The following is a 6,000-nucleotide window of genomic DNA, read 5'->3' as shown; positions in this document are numbered from 1 at the left end:
TTTTCAAATGCTTGCTTGATCTTGTTATTAGCTACTGTTGGTAAGAACTCCTGCAGCAAGCTAGAGCCTATAAGGGCGGCATGAATCGAGGGATTTGTTATTTGTAGACGTGCAATGAAGTCTGTGCTGGCCAGCCTGTGGCATGTTTATGCAGACTCGAGGTGGCGCTTTTCCTATAGTCCCCACTTTGTTTCTGGAACTCAGAGTTTGTTGCTTCGGCCTGCATGGGGGGGCTCTCAGGGGGCACTGTGGATGGTAATCCCCACCCCAGGTGACCCCTAAATGTACATCATTCAAGGTGATCAGTAAAAGGCGATGTTGATGAGATGATGTCTGAAGGGTGTGATCGTAACCTTGGCTTCCCCACTTGACCACGATTGCATGAACCTGTGACACGAATGTCTCGTCCTGCACCTCTCGCTCTCTACCTGGCGAGCACCGGCAGCAGACTGAACCTCAACATCAAGAGTATCTGTTTGGGACCAGCCATGCCTAGAAGTGTCTCCCTTGCCTTATATTGTACTAGTCTCACTATTCACCATCTGGTGAAGTGAGACCACGAGAGCTGTCTCGTCTGCTACAATAATAACCTTTATGAAGTGCTACGCCGGCGTCTAGGCGCTGTTCATCGGGTGAGGTGCATGCTATGTGGAGGCCACGATCATGAAAGGCTTCTGCTGTGTCTTAAGAGGTTGGCGAGATGCTGCTTGCTTGCGCTGCCGCAGTCCACAGGTGACCGGTCACTTCGACATGTACAGTGGAGTTGTAGTCCGTGTGTGCTGTGCGGTGCATCCTGCTTTTTCCTTCCACACCGGCTGTTTTTGAGTGGAGTTGGAGTTGTAGTCCGTGTTTGCTGTGCGGTGCATCCTGCTTTTTCCTTCCACACCGGCTGTTTTTGAGTGGAGTGGGAGTTGTAGTCCATGTGTGCTGTGCGGTGCATCCTGCTTTTTCCTTTCACACTGGCTGTTTTTGAAAGGAGTGGGAGTTGTAGGCCGTGCGTGCTGTACGGTGCATCCTGCTTTTTCCTTCCCCACCGGCTGTTTTTGAGTGGAGTGGGAGTTGTAGGCCGTGTGTGCTGTGCGGTGCATCCTGCTTTTTCCTTCCCCACTGGCTGTTTTGAGTGGAGTGGGAGTTGTAGGCCGTGTGTGCTGTGCAGTGCATCCTGCTTTTTCCTTCCACACCGGCTCTTTTTGAGTGGATTGGGAGTTGTAGTCTGTGTGTATTGTACGGTGCATCCTGCTTTGTCCTTCCACACCCGCTGCTTTTCAGTGGAGTGGGAGTTGTAGTCCGTGTGTGCTGTGCAGTGCATCCTGCTTTTTCCTTCCACACCGGCTGTTTTTGAGTGGAGTGGGAGTTGTAGTCCGTGTGTGCTGTGCAGTGCATCCTGCTTTTTCCTTCCACACCGGCTGCTTTTGAGTAGAGGGGGAGTTGTAGTCCGTGTGTACTGTGCAGTGCATCCTGCTTTTTCCTTCCACACCAGCTGCTTTTGAGTGGAGTGGGAGTTGTAGTCCGTGTGTGCTGTGCGGTGCATCCTGCTTTTTTCTTCACACCGGCTGCTTTTGAGTGGAGTGGGAGTTGTAGTCCGTGTGTGCTGTGCGGTGCATCCTGCTTTTTCCTTCCACACCGGCTGTTTTTGAGTGGAGTGGGTGTTGAAGGCCTTGTAGCTACCTGCTGGTGTCCCTTCTATCCACCTGGCCCACCCCCTCCCATGCATACTGTTTGCACTACGCGCCTGCACCACTGAAATCCTTGCACTGCCCCTACCTGCCCGCCACTGCCAGGGCGTTGAGCTCTGGTGTCTGTTGAATGGCAGAAAGGCAAATTCCTCTTCTTGCCATTACATCTTCGCTGGATGGGGCTTGGAATAAAGCAGATCCTTCTCTGCACCCCTCTTCCAAGTCAGTCATCTATTAAACTTTACTCCTCCCAGAGCAGGGTCTGCTATCCACCCCTGCTAGGGGAGCTCCTGTTGCTCCGGGGTGGACCTTACAAAGCATGTTAACAAATTGCTGTATTTTGTGCATGCCTTCGGGTCCCTCACCTCTGTCCTGAGTAGACTCGGCCTTGGATGCTGTATCCTGTCCTTGCCGTTGGGTGGACAGAGTAGAGAATTTACCGTCTGTAGCCTGTCCCTGTAGAGGGTGCTTCACCGTCACGCCGGTGTGGCCCCGGTACAGCTTTACTGGCTGTCTGTAGTTAGTGTATGACATGGGTTAGTGGAGTTGTTGTTTTTTCTTTACTCCTGGGTGGAGTAAACCGGAGCAATGAAATTCTGACATTCCCATTTCACTTATAATTGGTGATCATAACTAACTCACTCTCAATAACTCACTCGCTAACTCTCTCACTCTCACTAACTAAATCTCACTCACTCTCACTAACTCAATAACTCTCTCTCACTAACTAACTCACTCGCTAACTCTCTCACTCTCACTAACTCTCTCACTAATTTCATCACTCTTACTAACTCTCTCAATCTCTCACTAACTATCTCCCACTAATTAACTCACTAAATCTATCACTCTCAATAACAAAGTAAGTAACCTTCACTCTCCTGTTATTTATACCCACCCCTTTGTGGAAAAGTAAATTTTGCCATGTTGTATGTGCCTACGTGTTCCCTATGTTATGTTATATGTGCATGATCGATATGCATGTATTCCCCTATGATCGATTAAAGACGCAATTATAGTTGTGTCCATCTCTAGTATGCCAGTTTCCAGTTTTCGTGAATACAACGAATATCGGGCCTATGTAAAGCTACGTTGCCACGTTTTACAGTGTGCACGTTAATTCATTGAATTATCCCCGTTTCTAGGCCTCAAAAGGGCCCGGACTTAGATTCAGCGCCTGTTTTCTGAACCCTCTCCAAGGAGCGATACAGCCCCCACCTGTATCCCTGACTCTTAGCTTACTTTCATGCCTCGCAGTGCCCGGCTCGGCCTGGCTCTGCCTCCCAGTCTGCCAAGAATATGTTATGTTTCTAGTTATCAGTCCAGCCCTCCTTCTCTGCATTCCTAAGCTACTGAATCGCATCAATAGTTTCCGTCATGGTCTAGCCTTTATGTCTCCATGTAAGAGAAATACTGTATTAATATTTATAGAATATTCCCCGCACACGCACTACATGTAGAATTATGCATGCACCAGTCTTAATGTCTGTTAGCCTTTACTCTGATAACTTTTGGATTCTATCAACATGTACTCTAAACACCAGATACTAGATATGCCTGGGTACATGTCGCTCTGACACTCCAGACTTTAGTCTCCTCTTCTAGCGCAGAAGTCATAGCCCCCCAGTTCTCCCTGGTAACACGTCATTGTCAGTTTGCGCGCACCACTAGGTTAGAGGTCCCAGCTGCTCAGGTAGCCCCCTCCATGTTTCCGCCCCGTTTATGACATATTCTGTTACGTTTACATCACATGTCTGTGTATACGCCCTGTACACGCCTTCTTGTTACCTCATTTTGCCCTTATCTTTCGCGACTGCTACAAACTCCGCCTACTGCTACGCCTACTGTATTGAATGCAATGTATTTTGTTTAACTATATATACTAATGTTCTGTTATTAAAAGTTATGCGCATCATTCCCAGATCCTGCCCCCGGCAGCTGTCGGGCCCTGCCATCCCATTCCCATGCAGGCTGTCCTGTTCCTGTCCTTTTATGCCTGATTAAAGCCTGTACACTCTAGCTACCTCGAATCTTGACTCTTATTTATTGAGCTATCTGTTTGTATGAGTATCCCGAAAAATAGAACCGGTAATTAATTATTTATTTACCACATAATGGCGCCCGAATAGGGACTTGCCCTTTCCCCACGCGCCGGAGAAGCCACGCAGGCCCCCTGATCCTCTGCAGCCGTGACGGAACCATACCGTGCACGTGCAGATATTTCTGCTTCAAGTATCCCTCAGGCCCACGGAGGAGACGGAGGTTGCGGTCCAGCGTCCAGACGAGGTGGTGGAGGAACGCGGCGAGTCCCGACCAGAGCCCAAGCCGAGAGTCCAAGGTCCGAGGTATCCGGAGGCCCACCTGTAACTAAAGTCCGAGGTTCGTCCGTCCGTCGTCGTAGCAGTCCAGTCCAGTCCGAGGCCTTCCGTTCTTGCTGCCCGGTGAGTACCATTGCTGGGGTAGTATCTAGACAGGGTCAATTGATTTGCCTCTGGTCCGTGGGTTTGGGTACACAGATCCAACACGAAGTGTCCACTTAGGTGGATGCGGGTCCTGACGTGTCTCTTTATGGGACCGGTAAGTTTCGTACTGTTTTAGCAGTGCATCTAGTCATTCTAGTAAGTTTCTGTTCCAGTAAGTTCTGTTTTTGAGAAATTCATGTATTCTGTTTTCAGTATTTCAGGTAATATTCTGTCCAAAATGTTATTTCATGTGTTTTCAATGTCGTGGTATGAATGATTCGTATTTCAGTTATTATTGTGTTTATCGTGTATTGTATTGTGTCCAGACTCCAGCCTAGTTATGCCTCTGTTCTCAAAGTTACGTCAGTTAAAAACTAGAAAAGGTCTGCTCGAGGAAGCAGTTCCTGTCCCGCCTAGGGACAGTCCAGGTCATTTTATGTATCAAAAGCATGGCATAAGTGCCATATTATATCTAGATTTATGGGTGGAGTACACCAAGGAATTAGAGGAAAAGTATAGATGGCCCGTATCAGGTACGTGGGATGCCGAGTGCATCATGCGAGTAGAAGAAGCATTATGGAAAAAGAAAGCCAGACAGTCCCAGAGAGACGCCATCGAGTTATGGCGCAAAGAATCTCATAAAAGAACAGAAAAAGAAATCATAAAGTCTGAATTAAGTAGAGAATCCTCAGAAAGAGCCCAAGAAAGGGAATTAATTGAAGTAGGTGAACGAGTTAAAGCCGAACAGTCAGACAGACAGAGAAATGCCCTCATTAAGGGTATGTATCCTCTTCTTGCCGAGGGTTTGCCAAAAGCAACCCCGGAAGCACCATGTAATTTTCCGCCGCCATTAGTTCCGATTAAGCTACGTCACAAACCGACCGCAGCTGATATTTTTCTCTTGTCCTATTTGGACGACACAGTCCCAGAATATGCGAATCCTGCTCCGCCAGCTCCGGTAAATAATGTAATTCCTGTTCCTCCAGCCACCGGGGCACCTGTTACAGCACCTGTTACAGTACCCCCGGTCCAGTCCATAGTACAAGTTCCCGCTACATCGGTCACTCTGCCAGCACGAAGAGTATCAGTCGACGATTCCAGTTTAGGGGCCGCGGGAGGAGGTCCTCCGGGTACCCCGCCGCCACACAAACGTATAACGTTAGTCGAGTTACATGAACGTGCGTTACAGCGTACGCCCAAACATCAGTCCGTTGCAGATATCAGGCGAGCTCTCACCGAATGCCGTTATGATCCAGTCCCAGGCGATGATAATATGGTTATATATTCATTGCGCGCAAGACGGGTGACCGAGTATTTGGACACCCTACCGAATATGAAAGAAGATCTAGACAGAATATATCGTTTCATCCGTACAGGAGAAGATCCAGAAAGTATTGGCGAAATCATGTCTCTAAGGAAAGCTGAGACTCAGCTCATGCTATTAAAGTTTCTAATCAATTGTTTAATAAGGGAACAAGATTATCCAGACAAAGATCCAATCGAAATGAAAGTCCTGACAAAGTGGAGTGATCATATAGCCGAGGGAAGACACAAGACACTCAGTAGTATAGACAGTATGTACAAGAAAATTCGTAAGGAAATAATAAGGTTACACGAGAAACGCAAAACAGCACAAGTAAGCGAGAAAGAAGATAACTCTGATACTGAAGAAGTAGAAGACGAGAATACCGCCAGAATAGCGTATATAGGTAAATCTAGATTTCCAGACCGACATTCACGCCTAGAACACAAGAAAGTCTTTCATCTTCCAGCACCAGAACAATATTCTCTAGAACAAGTATTTCAAGCTACCGATCACATTCTGAAATCACGAATCGGTTATAGTGAACTTAGTACCATGCATG

The sequence above is a fragment of the Lissotriton helveticus genome, assembly GCF_964261635.1.
Source record: "Lissotriton helveticus chromosome 1_1 unlocalized genomic scaffold, aLisHel1.1 SUPER_1_unloc_10, whole genome shotgun sequence".
Classification (NCBI taxonomy): Eukaryota; Metazoa; Chordata; class Amphibia; order Caudata; family Salamandridae; genus Lissotriton; species Lissotriton helveticus.
Note: the sequence above shows the minus strand (reverse complement) of the source record.